Raw genomic sequence first — 18,422 nt, 5'->3', positions numbered from 1 at the left:
ATATTGTTGCTTTAATTAAAGTTGTTTATTTTCTCCCGATCTATCTTAATCTCTAGTTTAATTCAAGGCTTGTTATTTCATTATGTTAAGTAGATTTTCACTTGCTCCTATCTCTCTAGATATGGGTGAGTAGTTTCCAAGGTTAGTTCATGGGATGATTAGCATCTCATGGCTCGGGCGAAAATTGCATTTTGCACCCAATAAAGCTTTAATCTTTGATTTGAAAATTGATGTGGGGTTCGGGTTTGTTTGACAAATTACCGAGGTGTTAACCTCTTTAATCATGTGTAGGTGGGAGCATCGCCCACCCACCACACATGATGCTTAGAGCTCTGTCGCTCGAGGTATTTGCCAAATGAATTCTAGAGCTAGCTTGGTTCTCAAATCATTTTATATTCCGATTTGAGAACTATAATCAAGTATCTTAAATTGTGTAATTGGGTGAAGAGTGTGATTTAGCTCGAGTCTTGAGTGTTAATAATTCCTAGACCTAGTCTATCTTTTCTCTAGTTAATTCGTTTTTAATTTAGCCTTTTATTTCCACCGTTTAAAGTAAAACAAAGTTGACTGTCTAAAAGCCGAAAGCCCTTACTTGCATCTACAAATCCGACCAAGCCGTATAATTATTCCCTTGGGTACGATCCCGAATTTCCGGTTTATTATGCTTCAATCGACGTGTTAAGCCCTACGCTTGGGGTATTATTCCACATTATCTTGGAGAACGAAGCATTTTTGGCGCCGTTGCCGGGGATTTCTTATTATGGCTTTCTTGGAGGTTCGACAAACCACTGTAAGTATCCCGCTTTCGTCTAGTAGTAGTTTAGTAGTTTATGTGTTAGTAGTTCGTATTTAGTTTGGTGGATACCTCTAACCTAGTTCTGCTAAACTTGAGGTGTAACGAAGCCAGGCTAAATATTGGATTTGTTCTTAGTTAGTTTAGCATAATTAATTTAGTTAGTTAGTTTAAATTTGATTGCATTGCTTAGCCGAGGTGGTGGCATAACCCCTCGCATATTCTGTTTGCTGAGTTGAGGTGGCGGGATGGCCCCTTCTGTCTGGTAGTTTGTTGTTAGTTAGTATTTGTTTTGTGTATGCGTGTTTATCGAAGCCCAATTTCAAATCGGCTTCATCGTTCTTCGTCTCCGCAAAAAATCCGTAGCATTGCCAGGGCGTATCCTGCCCACTCTCCGCCTCGTAAATTATTTCGCAAATTGAATCGCAATTGCAAAGGCCCAATGGCCGAAGAAGTTCCAGTTCGTACTCAACGTGATTATCTGAATCCAGAACGGGCTCCTCAAGTATCTCCTATCGTTATTCCGACTCCGACCGCTGGGAATACATTTGAATTCAAGGCTGAGTATCTTCGTATAATTCCAGAGTTTCGGGGGCGAGAATTGGAAGATCCTTATTTGCATATCCGAGAGTTCGAAAATATTCTGCACTCTTTTGTTACAGTTCCGGGGCAACTTGATCAAGCTCGCCTGAAATTGTTTCCATTCACTCTCAAAGACAAGGCAAAACAGTGGTTCAATTCTTTGAAGCCTCAATCTTTGCACAACTGGGGAGAAGTTCAGGATGCTTTCACCTTCCAGCTAGCAGGACAAAGTTACTTATCGATCAGATTCAATGTTTCAAGCAAAGGGATGGAAAGACTTACCACAAGTATTGAGAGCGATACAAGGACTTGCTTATGCCGGTTCCTCATCACAACCTTCCATTGTATCTCAGAGTCAACTATTTCTACACAGGGTGTTCTCAAGAGAGTAAATAGCTTCTGGATACTATGGGTGGAGGTGATTTTATGGGAAAGACACCAGAGGATGCTTGGGATTTCTATGAGTCACTAGCTGAGAAGACTCAGTCTTGGCAGTTTGCAGATCCAGGAGATAGAGCAATGTTCAATCAAGGTCCTACTGGTTCAGGAAAATTCTCTATTGCGGAGCATACAGCTTTTGAAACTCGTTTGGAGGAGATTGCTCGTAAACTTGACAAGTTGGAATTAAAGAGTGCTCAATCTCCAGAAGTGAAAGTAGTGCGTCAAGTGGAGGAAGTATGTGTTATTTGTGAGATTGTGGGCCATTCTACTGAAGCGTGCCCCAATATTCTTGCTCTTAAGAACGTGATTAATGGGATTGCTCCAGAAGAAGTACAAGACGTGCAACGCTTTGACCCTTATTCTCAATCTTATAATCCGGGGACAAGGCAACACCCGACTTTCCGTTGGAATCAACCTGTTGAAGGGGGTTCTTCTCAAGCTCCACCGCCCGCTCCTCAATTACCTTGGAAGCAACCTCAGAATGCTTTCCGTTTTCCTCAAGCTCAAGGTCCGCCTGGTTTTGCTCCTTCTGCTCCGTTCCCACATGCGAACCATTTTCAACAACAACCCTCCCAGTTTCACCAACAACCACCAAAGCGTTCTTGGGAAGATCAATTTAGTGCTCTCTTGCAAGGTCAAACTGCTATCAACGAGCAACAAACTCAAATGATGAATGACATTAGAAATCAGTTGGGCAAGTTGACAACTACGGTGGGTTTGTTACAACAAGAGAAAGGGAAGTTTCCTACTCAACCTCAACCTAATCCACAACCGAATTCTAATCCAGCTTCTCAAGGTCTTCACTTTGCTAGCTCTTCGGTGACTTTTCCCGAGCAAGCAAAGGCTATTATTTCTCTTCGAAGTGGCAAGACAGTTGACAATCAAGTGGTGATGCCTCCGGAACCATCTTATTTGCCTCCTCCTATCGAACGTTCAATTCCAATCCTTGGGGAATCTCCCAAGGAAGCAAGTAAGGAGACTCTTGAAGAAGAAGGAAAGGATAAAGCAAGAGCAAGGAAAGTGTACCGGACCCTCAAGTTATTCCAACACCGGCTCCGTTTCCCAACCGTTTGAGGGCTTTGGCGAAACCAAATTTGAATGCGGAGTTGCATGAGTTATTCAATCAAGTGAAGATCAACATTCCTCTTATGGATGCAGTCAAGCAAAATTCCCTCATATGCCAAGTTTCTTAAAGATCTATGCACTCAGAAGCGCAAGCTTAATGTTCAAAAGAAGATATTCCTTACTGAGCAAGTGAGTTCTATCATTCAAACGAATATTGCGCCTAAGTACAAGGATCCGAGGAGCCCTACTATCGCGGTCACCATTGGAGGGAAGCGTATCGAACAAGCTTTACTTGATCTTGGGGCAAGTGTCAACCTGCTTCCGTATTCTGTTTATCAAGAGCTTGATTTAGGGGAGATGAAGCCTACTCGTGTCACACTCCAATTTGCCGATCGAAGTGTTCGTGTACCAAGGGGAGTAGTGGAAGATGTTCTAGTCCAAGTTGATCAGTTTGTCTATCCGGTAGATTTTGTGATTCTTGATACAAATCCGACCGACTCTTCTGCTGCTTCTACTCCGGTAATTCTTGGAAGACCCTTCTTAGCCACGGCGGATGCAGTTATCAACTGTCGAAATGGACTTCTCAATATGACCTTCGGTAACATGAAAATGGAGGTCAATGTTTTTAATGTGGGTAGTCAAATAGGAGATGACGAGAATGTGAATGAAGTGAGCCTTATCGATACTCTTGTAGAAGAACACGTGGATGAATTACTCTATAGTGATCCTTTGGAAGTTACTCTTATAGCCGAAGAGATCGAATTTCTTGAATCTTCTGAAGTGGGTTATTTGAGTTCATTGTTGGGTGAGGAAGATGAAGCTTGCGTTGTAAATTCTTGGACTCCAAAGTTTGAAGAGTTTGAAGAGCTACCACCAATTGAGAAGAAGGTTCTCCCATCTAGTGTTGAGCCACCGAAATTGGAGTTGAAGCCCCTTCCTGATACTTTGAAATACGTTTTTCTTGGAGACAACGAGACTTATCCTGTGGTTATTTCCTCCTCTCTTGGGAATCTCCAAGAGATGAAGTTGATTAATTCACTAAGAGGGCACATGAAGGCTATAGGATGGACAATTGCTAATATCAAAGGGATCGATGCTACTCTTTGCTCTCACCATATTGCTTTGGGGGATAATGTCAAGCCATCCTGCCAACCTCAACGTCGTTTGAACCCGATTATGAAGGATGTAGTTCGTGCTGAAGTTTTGAAGCTTTTGGATGTTGGGATCATTTATCCTATCACCGATAGTAAATGGGTGAGCCCGATTCAAGTTGTACCAAAGAAGTCCGGAGTTACAGTTGTAAGAAATGAGGAGAATGAGCTCATACCTACTCTTGTTCAGACTAGATGGAGAGTTTGTATTGATTATCGTAAGCTCAACGCAAGTACCAGAAAGGATCACTTTCCCTTACCATTCATTGATAAGATCTTGGAGAGGATAGCCGGCCATGCATTCTATTGTTTCTTAGATGGTTATTCCGGTTACAATCAAATTGAAGTTGCTTTAGAGGATCAAGAGAAAATGACATTCACTTGCCCCTTCGGAACGTTTGCTTATCGTCGTATGCCTTTCGGTTTGTGCAATGCTCCGGGGACTTTTTCACGATGCATGATGGGGATTTTTAGTGATATGGTTGAGAAGATAGTAGAGGTTTTTATGGATGATTTCTCTATTTTTGGCCATTCATTTGATTCATGCTTGGCCAATTTGGAAAAAGTTTTAACGAGGTGTGAAGAGAAAAATTTGGTCCTGAATTGGGAAAAGTGTCACTTCATGGTCACTCAAGGGATTGTCTTGGGGCATATTATATAATCGGATGGTATCGCGGTGGATAAGGCCAAGATCGATCTTATTTCCAATCTCCCGACTCCAAAATGCGTGAAGGATATCCGTTCATTTCTCGGGCATGTCGGATTTTATCGTCGGTTCATCAAAGATTTTAGTGCTATCTCTCGACCCCTGTGCCACCTTCTTGTCAAAGACGTTCCGTTTGAATGGACCCCCGCGTGTGAGCAAGCTTTTGTTAAGTTGAAGGCTAGTCTCACCACTCCTCCTATTGTGCAACCACCAGATTGGAGTCTCCCGTTTGAGCTTATGTGTGATGCAAGTGATTATACTGTAGGTGCTGTCTTGGGGCAAAAGAAGGACAAGCATCCGTATGTTATCCATTATGCAAGCAAGACTTTAAATGACGCTCAACTGAATTACGCTACCACGGAGAAAGAGTTACTTGCGGTAGTGTTTGCTCTTGATAAATTCTGGTCTTATCTCATTGGTGGCACCCCTATTGTTGTGTATACGGACCATTCTGCTCTCAAATACCTACTTACCAAGCAAGATGCCAAAGCTCGTTTGATACGATGGATTTTACTTCTCCAAGAGTTCAATTTGACTATCAAGGACAAAAAGGGTGTCGAGAATGTGGTAGCCGATCATTTATCAAGGTTACAGTTCAAGGATCCTACTCCAAGCTTACCTATTGTGGACACATTTTCGGATGAACAATTGAAACCCACTTTTCTCTCTTTCTTTCTCTCTAAAATTCCATGGATTGAAGCTCCGTTTTCTTTGACTTTTCTCTCTCTTCTGGACTGGTGGGGCGTGGAAAATATTGTAGTATTTTCGTGGGTCAATGGGGTGGGGTATTTATAGGAGAATTTTGGTGAAAGATGATAAGAGTGAATTAATGAGGTTGGGTTCATGGGATTTGAAAATGACGAATTGGGCTTGATTTTAGGGTTAGGGAGGAAGTAGAGACTGAGTAGGAGACAGAGAGACGGAAGGAGTTTGAGGTGAGGGATGAGAAGGAGTGTGCATGCACGCAATTTGTGTGTAAGAAAAATTTAAAAAGAAAACAATGTATCTATTGCATGCATAATTGTATTTAAAAAAAAGAATTACATTAAGGAAAATAATTCTAATAATATTATATTTAGAAAAAAAAATTGGGTCGAAAATCCGGATCGTTACATCATCCAACAATCATCATATTCGATACCAATTATTCCACTTTCTAATTATATCCACAAGATTGAACAAATATCACAAAATAATCAAAAGGAGTACATAGATGAGAGTGAAGAAAGGATTCCGGAAATGGGAAGCATATCGTATACTCCCCGGATTACCTCAAAATATGTTGTGAACCACGTGCATAACCGAATACTACTACTCCACACCAATTGAATTCGATCTATCGTAAAACACCTCGGCTCCTCTCCTATTTTCTCTTCTTTTTCTTTTGCCAACTACTCTTTCTCACTCTCTTTTTTCTCTATAAAAACTCAATCAAAGAAAACAAGAAGTGAGGTGTGGTGTGCATGGGTGTGAGGCTTGCCTATTTATACTAGTAGGAAGAAGAATCTAGATCATATCTAAAGAATCAAATCAAATCTAGATCATAATCTTATATAATCTTATAATATCTAAACATAATCTTATATAATTTAATCACATCTTATATAATCTAATAATATCTAACAAAATCTATATAATATCTAATAAAATCTTATCCAATCTAATCCTAATCATATCTAATAAAATCTGCTCTAATCTCATCCTAGATTTTTAGGATTATGAAGTAGGGCTAGGGTTTTCTAGAAAGTCAGGTTTAGATTTATCAGTTAACAAAATCAATTATATTTACAAAAAAAATACTTTAATAAAATATTTAATTTTATTCGGAAAAAAAAATGTTCTAAGATTCGGGTCATTACACCCGAACCTCAATTAAAGCCGAACTTAGAACTCCGTGCGGCCATTATTCTTGATCTTAGCCTCAATCCAAGCACACTTGTCAGTGGGCTTGGACCGTTTGGTTTGGTCTACTTCAATAGCCCTTCAACATCTTCCGACGCCGAGCGCGTGGTGGATGTTGATGAAAAACTTTGACCGAAACCCACCGATCGCCGAACATGAAAAAAGAGTGTTGAGAATTGGCCGAGCCCTACTCATCCATATCCCCGAAGTAGCAACAACCGCCTGGACTGAGTACCAATTAATGATAGAGCACCATGTGTCCCTTATTGTTTAGGTACGGCGAATGAAAGGATAGTTGGCATGCGTGGAACTCTGAAGAGCTGTCCTGTCGCGCCACGTGTTGAGTGTTGATTGGACATCGGTTCAGTAGTGTGATGATTGGGTGGGAAATTCGAACTCTTTGTCCTCCCTTATATAAAGGATGACGAGATGAGAGAGAGAGTTTACAGAGCCTCTCTCTCTCTAGAACTCCATAACCAGAGCTTCCTCCTGCGTCCGTTCATCTTCCAATCTTGGTTCTCAGCGGATTCATCATCTGATCTCGTTGAAACTTCAGGTATGTGTTCGATATCCACTCCTTTTTTCATTTCTATAGCTTTTATCCACTTTTTCATTGCTTTTCTGGGTTTTTTTTTTTTTTTTTTTGGGGGGGGGTGGGGAGGGGGTTTCGTTTTGTATGAACAGTACGCCCTGGGGATAAACAGTGATGTTCGTCCTTGTGTTCAACTAGTTCTTCCGAGCCCCAGCTTCGATGCTAGTGGGCTTGGCTGACACTGGAATGGGCTAAGCCCAATGGCTTCGAACTTTTTTTCTTTTTCCCGAACTTGAGTCTTAATAGATTGGCATAGAATGGGCCAGTAGGGTAGTCGAACTTAAAGAGATCCTCGTCAGTCGCCGACAATCAGGTTTCTCATTAATTTCTTCTTGTGTTGATAGGTCTGGCTCACCCGGTTATAGTTATTTCTTCTGACTCTGAAAGCTTGGGGGACGACTCTGGAGACTTGATAATCCGAGAGTATTTGGAAAGGCATAGAAGCCGACGCCAGATCTCTTCAATTGCTTCAAATATGTCAGCCGACACCAGTGACTCAAATGCCGAACGTGACTAGGAGTACGGTGGGGACGAGTTCAATACCAAGCCTGAGATCTCGTTCACACCATCAACCAATTCCGAGGCTGAGCCCCAGCTTGAGGCAGAGGCCGAATCTAGATTCAACCCTCATGTCAAGGAAACTTCTTCTCACGATCTGAGCGTAGCAAAGCCCCATCCGAGGGTAGAGAGTTCGCCGACCTTTATGAGAGGGGTCAAGTTTGTCCCCATGCTCATTTTTTTAATGGGGAGCCTAGTGAATATGAATTTTTTTGCCGAGACTACAGTATTCCCGATGACGTTGTTAGTCAGGTGGCCAGCAACCGTATTTAGGGATAAGAGAGAGCACCATCCTGAGCACATCACGGTCCCCTTGATGGCAATTTGTGAAGCCGGGCTTCGGTTCCCTCTTCACCCATTCTTAAGGGAACTGTTGGCTCGGTTCAATTTAGTCCCCCACTACTTCGCAATCAGCAGTTATAGGATTGTGATGTATGTGATTGCATTGAAGGAGCTCCACGGGTTGGAGTTCACCGTCGCCGAAGCCAATGCTCACATAACGAAAAATTAAGAACAGGATAGTCAATGGCTAAACGTGAGGCGCATTATTGGTATTTTGTTTACAGGTATGCCTTCTTCAAATTCTGTGCATTCCAGGGGTTGGTAAGGATTTTTCCATTCATGTCCTCCAGTATGTAAGCACCGTCTCCAGCAATTTTGGCAACATGAATAGGTCCCTCCCAGTTGGGCTTGAATTTCGTTTTCTTTCTGGCCTGTACAACTTTTCGCCAAACCAAATCATCGGGTTTGAATGTCTTAGTCCTCACGCTTCGATTATACCCTTTGGCCATTTGCTGCTGGTATTCAGCGAGTTTGAGTCGAGCGTCATCACGCTTTTCCTCTGCCAAAATCAACTTTTGTTCCACAGCTTCGTCGTTGGTTTTGGGGTCAAATGTTTCCGTTCTGAGGGTTGGGAACTTCGATTCCAGTGGTATTACGACCTCCATTCCGAATGCCATTGAAAAGGGTGTCTGGCCAATGGAGCGTTTTGGTGTAGAACGGTAAGCCCATAGAACTCGTGGTAACTCCTCAGCCCATCTTCCTTTCTTATAGTTTGGCCTCGGCTTGGTCGTTCCCTTGGGGGTAAGTTGGAGTAGAGTTGAAGAAGCGTATCCCAAATTCAGCGCAGAGGCTGGTGAGGTCCTTGCCAACGAATTGGCTTCCATTGTCTGATACGATGGCATAGGGGGCACCGAACCTGGTGATAATATTCCTCCACACAAACCTCCGAACGTCTGCTTCGGTGATTATTACAAGGGGTTCAGCCTCCACCCACTTTGAGAAGTAGTCGGTTGCCGTAATCAGAAACTTGAAGCCTCCAAAGGCTGTTGGCAGCTTTCCCACGATATCAAGCCCCCATTGTACAAAGGGCTAGGGACTTGTGATAGGGGAAAGATTCTGGGCTGGTTGCTTCGGGATAGGGGAAAAAAGTTGGCACGGTTGGCATTTGCGGACGACTTCTACACAATCCATGTTCTTCCAAAAATATCCCTGACTCATTGCGCGTTGGCAGAGCGAACGACCGCCAGAGTGGCAGCCACAGCTACCTGAGTGAAGCTCGGTGAGAATCTTGGGTACTTGGGTTGGGTGGACAACGAGGAGATATGTAGAGACCCGTATTTTAGGGCCGTATTTTTTTTTAGAAATATTAAAATTATCGAGTAATGGCGTAAATTGGGGAAATTCGAATAATGGCATGGTTTACCTGATTGGAGTTAATGTGATATCATTATTTGTGAAAGGGAACAAGTGTTATTAGTGTGTGTGCATGTATATAAGTGTGGGTGAGTAGCAGGGAATAATTTTTCCTCTTTTCTTTTCTCTATGTCAGCCGACACACACACACACACATCATCATCATCATCATCTCTCTCTCTCTCTCTCTCTCTCTCTCTCTCTCTCTCTCTCTCATCCGGCTCTCTCTCGCCTCTCACTTCTCTATCAACTTCTCTCCTAAATTTTATCTTCTTAGAGCAAGATTCCGGACAAAGTCCGAGAATTAAAGTTGTTCTACGGAGCAAGGGCTTTCTGAATATCCAAGAAAATTCATGATCGGACCACGTGGGAGTTTGGTTGACTTGGTCAAAGGGTCGGGTTTTGCTCAAAACCCTCGAGGTAGGGATTTCTTACTTGTTCTATGCATTGATGAGTTGAATTTGTACCTAAATCTCGTGTCTGATTGTTGTTTTGAAGTGTATTGTTGGCCCTTGAAATTTGTGTATCGTGCTGAAATTTTCAGGCGCTACCCGTAGTCCGTTTTTGGTCCTACCCGTAGCCACTAATTAGAAACTGAACATTTGTTCTGCTACCCGTAGTCCGTTTTTGGTCTTACCCGTAGCCACTGCAGATTTTTGTAAAAAGTCTTATTCTCACATTCTAATGTCATGGTTTGTTTCCATAAGTGATGGTATGTATCTTTATGAGTTCAAGGACGTTAATTTACATTTAACGGGAAGTATGACGATAGCTTGATGTGTACGATTGTCAAATGCCGAACCGAGAACTTAAGATACTATGTGAGGAATATGATTGAAATGGAGCACACGAACACCGAATACAAGTTGTGAACTTTGTGACTTGGTGATGTAATAAGAATCGATGACATGAGTAATGAAATGGCTGAAGGAAACTTGAATGGGCCCGTCAATTGGCGTGGTGACCGGCAAGGGATGAACGGGGTCCTAAATACCCGGAATGAACGAGTCCACCTATTGGTGCGATGACCGGTAGTGAATGCACGGGTCCGCCTATTGGTGTGATGACCGGCAGGGGATGAACGGGGTCCCAAATATCCGGAATGTGCACTTGGAACAAAAGGCTTATTAACTATGAAACACGGGACACTTTGAATGTGATGGTGAATTAGATAATTGTTTCATTTTCGGCTTGTCGTTTCGTATCCTCGCGATTCGTCTCATTGGTTTCTCTAAATTTCTTGAGTATTCGTTTTATGGGATTTCAGCGTAGGAACTAGCAGACTGGGTTTAGTGGAGACTATTTGTGGTTAATACGTTGTGTGGGATGCGGGAACATATCCAGAGGTATGGCGTGGACGTGTGTATTTGTCGATGTACGATATGGTACTTTGTTTGTAATGAAAATAGGACAATGAATGATTGTTTGATATTGTGGACAATGCAAATGAACGGGTATCATCATGACCAATCGGTGATATGACCGAACCATGCAAATGAATGGATATCACTACTTGGTGATATGATCGGACTATGAGCGATACATGCGAAGACCGTAAATGATGAAATGTGGAATAATGTGTGATTATTGAAAAAATGATGAAAGATTGGTTTTTAATCATTTTTTTTTAAAGGAAAAGGATTTTGATAAAAAAAATCCTCCGATATTCTTAAGCGAATCAACGGTTTTCGGTATTTGGGCACAAATCAACGGACTCCGATATTTAAGCTCGAATCAACGGAGCTTGATTTGGTTTTGTAATACTTTATCTTTGTTTTGAAATCAGAAGGAAAAGTTTCATGGTGAAGGGGTTTGATGATGAATGAGGTGGAAGCGAGAAAGATTGTGGTATCATACGAGAGACGATGAGATGATTGAGGATTGATTAGTGATTGAGGTATACAAATGCGAGTTTATTAATGTTGCTAGTTTGATGTGTGAACAGTTAGGAATATTTATAAGACGTCTAGAACCCTATGGTTGTAGCCCGCTTGTTTGTTGTGGTAAACCTTGTTTTCTTGTGTTCGCTTATTTAACTTCACTCACTTTTGGTGTATGTTCTCTCGCATTTTCGCATAGCTTAAGTATAGATTTCTCTATTGGGCTAGTGTAGCTCAACCTATCATTTTCAGATACACCACAGGAGCATAGTCATGGAGAGTATGGAGTGCATGCAGACATCACAAGCTAAAGTTATTTCCTAAAGTACTTGTCTTTCTTCGTAAATCGAACTGCATTGTACTATTTTCTCTAGTTTGGAATATTGTATCAGTTTGATAGATTTATGAGATTCGGGAATTGTATTGTAATTTGGGGTATCGTATGTACTATTGTGAGGATTTGTATTTAAAATGGTATTGCTATTTATGTTAAAAATCGAGGGCGTGACAAGATAAGGGCCGGAGATAGATTTCCTTTAGAGTTGGCCACTTTCTGATAGCCAATAGTAAGCGGCTTTGTTTCTTATGCGATAAGCTTCCTTCTTGTCTGCTGGTAGAGTATCATGTTTGAGGAACGCAACGATCTTGTCCATCCAGCTTGGTCCAAGTTCAACGTTGAGTACTTCTGGAGTGGTGTCAAAGCTTGGGTGGTCAATGCTGCCAAAGTTGATGGTTCTGAATTCAGAGGTGCTTCGTTCTCCAAGATAATGTGGAATAATACCCCAAGCATAGGGCTTAACACGTCGATTGAAGCATAATAAACCGGAAATCCGGGATCGTACCCAAGGGAATAATTATACGGCTTGGTCGGATTTGTAGATGCAAGTAAGGGCTTTCGGCTTTTAGACAGCCAACTTTGTTTTACTTTAAACGGTGGAAATAAAAGGCTAAATTAAAAACGAATTAACTAGAGAAAAGATAGGCTAGGTCTAGGAATTATTAACACTCAAGACTCGAGCTAAATCACACTCTTCACCCAATTACACAATTTAAGATACTTGATTATAGTCTCAAATCGGAAGATAAAATGATTTGAGAACCAAGCTAGCTCTAGAATTCATTTGGCAAATACCTCGAGCGACAGAGCTCTAAGCATCATGTGTGGTGGGTAGGCGATGCTCCCACCTACACATGATCAAAGAGGTTAACACCTCGGTAATTTGTCAAACAAACCCGAACCCCACATCAATTTTCAAATCAAAGATTAAAGCTTTATTGGGTGCAAAATGCAATTTTCGCCTGAGCCATGAGATGCTAATCATCCCATGACCTAACCTTGGAAACTACTCACCCATATCTAGAGAGATAGGAGCAAGTGAAAATCTACTTAACATAATGAAATAACAAGCCTTGAATTAAACTAGAGATTAAGATAGATCGGGAGAAAATAAACAACTTTAATTAAAGCAACAATATCAAAAACTAACAACCAAAGGCAGAAATTAAAGTATTTAAAACTGAAAAATGAAGAACACTCAAGAACAATTTGAATTGCAAAGAAATCTAATCTAGATCTAGAAAAATGTACTACTTGAATCTATGCTACTTGTTTTTGTACAAAAAATGACATAAGCTTTTATACTCCGGAGATCCGCGCCTGGAATATTCCCAAGATGCTCAGAAAATCCGCTCTTAAGTTCTTCGGCATCGATGGCAACGGCCTTAGAGTGCTCTACTATGGGGCTCGGCATCGATGTAACACGATACATCCCATTGATGCCGAGGTGGTTAAGGGACTGGACCAGTAAGGGGCTCGGCATCGATGGACCTTAGAACTTGACATCGATGCCGACTGCATTAACCCAGAATTCTGCCTTGGCTGCCTGCCTCTTGCGCGGGCAAATCTGGTTCTGCTCGGGCAAATCACCTTCGAATCAGCTTCTGCTCGGGCGAATCAGATTCTGCTCAGGCAAATCAGCTTCTGCTCGGGCAATGACATGCCTTACGCCTCGAAAACTCCCTTGTTTGGCGATTCACCTACAAAACAGAACTAAAACACTCTACAAGCAAACAACGTTATCAATAACTAATTAGTACTTAAATTAAACTAAAGCTAAATACTAGCGCACCCTACATTACATTCTCGGGTGCTTATCACACCCCCCAACTTAAGGTTTGCTAGTCCCTAGCGAACGAAATGCAGAAAATTAGAATATTAGCAACTATGCAATCCTTCCGAATTCACAACTTAGAACATGCTCAATTCTGTATCCTAGCAAGAGTTCAACAATTCAGCTTTTTATTTCATTTCCACAACTCACATTTTCAGTATTTAATTAAACAGGCTAAGTATCAAGCAAGTAAAGAGCAAGCTAAAAATGGTTTGTGTCCTCGAACAAAGGGAGGATACGGGACACAAAACCTGCGAATTCAGATTGTGTCCTCGAACAAAGGGAGGATACAGGACACAGAACCTGCGAATTCAGACTAAATCATATCCACCGAAAACGTGCTCAACAACAGGCATTAGCGAACAAGAATTACTATGCCTCAAACAACTAAAGCACTTTTATTCAACAGAATTAACAATTAACAGATGAAAGTTGGATAACGAAAGGAAAGCATGCCATTAACTAGTTATGCAAATATCAGACAGTCAATCAAAATGGAATCCATGCGCACAAAAGATCAACTAAGGTCTTTTTTCAGCTTGTAATGACCTTGGTTACAAAGAACAGGTTAGCAAAAATGGGCGACGGTCTATTACTAGCTTGGTTAACTACCCGAGTGACCGCCGCCAACATAAGAAATGAACCAAGTCAAGGCCAAACCGGCCAAACCAATAAACCAACTACTAACTAACAATGTGCAAAGCTATACTACGAAATGAAAATGCAACAAAACAAAATAAAAGGATAGGATAGTTGGCATGTCAACCAACCAAGACCCCGACCAAGTAAGGGGAATTTCTAGAGCCTCCGACTCTCTATCAGATCATCACCATGTCACCACCTCAGCTAGTCATCCCATCAATCAGCCAACTCCTCACTCTCATACCATGCAAAGTCATCACTTACTTCTCCCTCATCAACCGGCTCGGGGACATACTTCACCCCATGCTGCTGCTCTAGAATTGATGTCTGCCAGGCTATCTCTTTCCTTTGTGCTTCTTGTTCCCTCATCATCTTCCTCCTCTCAGCCTTCTCCTTCCTTTGACTATTGATTATTGAAACCCCTTGACAGAACAGCTTTTTGAGCCAAGAACCCTGTTTCTCCTTTCTTAATGGCATCGTAGTCAAATAATCCCCCTTTCTCGCCTTTTTACCCTTAGCAGTGTGAATCTGAGATGAGCTCTTCACATGAAAAGTGTCATCTATGGGCCTCGGAGAGAGTTCTTCCAATTGCTCATAAGCTACCCCCCTAACTCCTTTCTCCTTACACAAGCTAGTAATCATACATGGAAATGGCATATTGGCAGTAATCAGAGTATTGGCCCTAAAATCACGCAGCTGGGTAAAGATGAACATAGCCCAATCAACTATCAAATCATTAGCTGTCAAAGCAAACAAAATTTCTCCACTCTTCCTAGTTGGTCTACTCTCTGAGCCTCGGGGATAAAGGTTATAATGAATCACTTTATTCAGAAATCTAAAGCTTGCTTTGAAATTCCCAGGCACATGGGGTAATGAAGCTAAAGCGGGGTCATGATACAAAGTCTCATTCACTACTTGCAAATCAATCAACTCATCCTTTCTAGGGTAATTCACAGATTCAGGAGGGGGCCTCTGAATTTTCAGATATGCAGCAATATCGTTAGGAGTAATAACAATATCAATTCCCCCTACTTTCGAAAAAATTCCAACAGCTGGGTCACTTTCCCAATCACCCTCAGGAATAATCATGAACTTATAAAACTCAATAACAGCATTCTTATTATAACCCAATAACGGCTCAGTCCAGAAATTCAAACATTTCCTCATGATGTACCGAAGCCCCGTGTGATCATCGGGCAATGCCGTAGCATCCACTTGCCTCTCGTTTTTGAACTTTCTGCCCGTAAAACTATCCTCCCAAACCCTCCTCTTATCTGCTGCAATTTGACCCGGAGTCCGTCTCCTCCGCTTACTCCTAGATCCCGAAGCCTCCGCGGGCTGATTTTCTTCCTCACTCTCAGCCATAAAATCATCCTCCTCTTCAATTTCAGGTTGAGAAGAGGGAGCACGGTGCGCGGTCTGTTTTATCCTTGGCATTGTAAGCAAAAAGGGATTTTGGCTTTTTATTTGGGTATTTTCGGATTTTTTGAGGAATTTTCTAGGGTTTTTGATTTTTGGTGGGAATGGGTGAATTGGAGGGTAAAATATAGGTGGGGACTGGTTATATAGGTGGAAAATAGGAAGAAAACAAAGATTTTTGTGGAAAATTAAGGAAAAATTCGGAATTGAAAGGGAATTTTTGGGTTTACCTTGTTTTCGGCTTAGAACTTTGAAATTGATGGAGGAAACTTGTGTATTGTTGAAGGAGATGGAGGATTGGGAAGTTTCTTGTGGAAAAGTGGGGGACTTGGTGGATTATTGGAGGTTTTGGGTTAAGGGTTTTAGGAGTTTAATGGGAAAAAGGGAAAAAGGGTCGGCTGTTGGAAGATGAAGTTGATTTTGGGATTGAACTGCCTCTGGACCGACTGTCTGATCTGCCGCTGATATTGAGCTCGGCATCGATGTAACTTTCTGACTCCCATCGATGCCGACGCTGATAACTGTTTAGGGAGATAAGCTGCTCGGCAGCGATGTAATTTCTAAGCTTCCATCGATGCCGACGCTAATAACGACCCCCCCTGTGGAACCTCCTTGACATCGATGGATAATTCTGACTCCCATCGGTGCCGAATCAAATAACTCAGCGATTTTGCCATTCCTTCAATTTGAACCCTAGAACTTCAAATAACTCATTCAATAATCCCCAAGAAGACCTTTGCACATTGAAAACCACACCAACAACCCTCCAAACAACCGATCGCCTAGGTTAAAGCAAAGAATCGGAAGAGGACAGGATGCAAAATAGGATTAGGTGACTCATATGTGGTATGATCATGCAAAGAATGCCTTGTATCCTTTCTTAAGTGCGCTTTAGATTCCAAAATGATTGAAAATCGACATTTAAACACAACTAGGCATGGACATGCGATTATTCACCTAACTACAAGCATTTTATTGAGAAGATGGGGATATGGGCCAAAACTTGCTCAACACTTAAACCGTTCAATTGTCAACTAAGTATGCAAATTAAGAAGAACAAAATTCTTAGGATTGTTACGAATTCTTGCTAACTAACAACGATTGAGCATGCAACAAGTCATGAACAAAACTAAAAATTATGACAAAAGGAAGAACTTGCAAGTAAAAAGCTTTATTTATTTTTGAAAATTTTCAATTTTTTCTCAATTTTTTTTTTCAATTTCTATTGTTTTTCAAATTTTCAAATTTTTCACAAAAATCACAAAAATCAACCAAATAGCACATAAGCTAACCCCTCCCCCCGGCTGTAGGATTAAAACCTGCTGCAATGTTTGAAGCAGCTTCACCTACAGACACCCTTCCAGCTGGTAGAGTTGGTTCATCATCATTTGGGTAAAGGTTTAAACCCTCATTGTCAAAATGAATGTTTTCAGGATCCATCTCCTATAAAAAACTGAAAACAGAGAAAATTAGTACAGTAGAACATTAATTAATAACATCTAAATAAGTTAATAACCTACATATGCAGAAAACCTAGAATGTACACATAGAGCAAACTAAACTGTATTCGAAATTTGAATTCAAGACGGTAATGATTGACTCAGTAACCATAAACCACATCGTTTATAGCTCAAGCATGTCCAGAGTCCCATGTGGAGTCTGTGCTCCTTTATTACAACTACTATGTCTCAACACCAAAACCCAAGGGGGTCTAACCAAACAAACAATCAAACAAAGAGAGCTTCTGAATTTAGGCTCCACCAAAAGCAGATGACCAGTTCAGTGCAGAGATGGAAAACAAAAAACATTCTGCATACCATAACTATAAACACAAAATAAAAAACACTTAATGGTTAGAAACACCATAACTATAAACACAAAATAACTATAAACATTCTGCACATATGTTTGTGATTGTTTTCTTCGGAATGTCATTTAACAGGAACGTGTGGAGGCAACGGCAGAGGTTTCAAAGACACTTAATGTGCAAATTAGGAAGTACTGTGACATGACTCTACTTTCCTATGCTTATGCTGGTACAGGCCTACAGGGAATGTGCTCAAGGGACCAGCTGTACTTGGGATTGCTATGGTAGTAATGGCTGACGAATTGGGTATTGAAATGGCTATTCGCTCGTTAGAGCATCTTTTGCAGTATGGGTAGCAGAATATCAGAAGGGCAGTTCCTTTGGCTCTTGGTCTCCTCTGTATATCGAACCCTAAGGTAATCTATCCAGTGATATCTTGCAAGCTGAGCACTCTTGAAGTGGCATTTAGAGTGCAGCTGATATATTGCTAAGAAAATCTGTGATTGGATGTTGTGATCCAGGTCAATGTTATGGACACATTAAGCAGACTTAGTCATGACACTGATACTGAAGTAGCAATGGTATTCTAACTGTTGTTTAATTGAGAATTAGTGTTAGTATTATCTAATTCTTGTTATATTTCAAATATTTTACATTTCTAGATTCTACAGGCTGCTGTCATCTCCTTGGGGTTGATTGGTGCCGGAACCAACAATGCTAGAATAGCTGGCATGCTTCGCAACCTGTCAAGTTACTACTATAAAGAAGCTAGCCTCCTTTTCTGTGTAAGCTTTTTCTTGTAGTTTGTTTCATACAATGGCCTCTATACTTTCCTCTGATTATATTATATATTCAATATAAAAGTCAATCTATTGGAAATTAAACTGCCGTAAAATCAAATCTCATATATGCATCATTACTGACATGCTTATGGAGATCATCATAACTCAAAACCATTGAAAAAATTCACTCAAATCAAATCAGGATCAACAAATAGAAACCATAAACCCAGATCTGT

The 18,422-nt window shown here is 41.2% G+C and overlaps 1 long non-coding RNA gene across 1 annotated transcript; it reads left to right on the top strand.

Moving 5' to 3' along the window:
• The first annotated feature begins 17,667 nt into the window (after positions 1-17,667).
• LOC131329101 (uncharacterized) lies at positions 17,668-18,209 on the top strand. Its single transcript, XR_009200629.1, has 3 exons — positions 17,668-17,820; positions 17,926-17,985; positions 18,076-18,209. It is a non-coding gene; the product is annotated as an uncharacterized LOC131329101 (long non-coding RNA).
• Positions 18,210-18,422: the final 213 nt, after the last annotated feature.

Source organism: Rhododendron vialii, chromosome 6a (assembly GCF_030253575.1).
Source record: "Rhododendron vialii isolate Sample 1 chromosome 6a, ASM3025357v1".
Lineage (NCBI taxonomy): Eukaryota > Viridiplantae > Streptophyta > Magnoliopsida > Ericales > Ericaceae > Rhododendron > Rhododendron vialii.
Note: the sequence above shows the minus strand (reverse complement) of the source record. Positions and strands in the feature narration are given on the sequence as shown.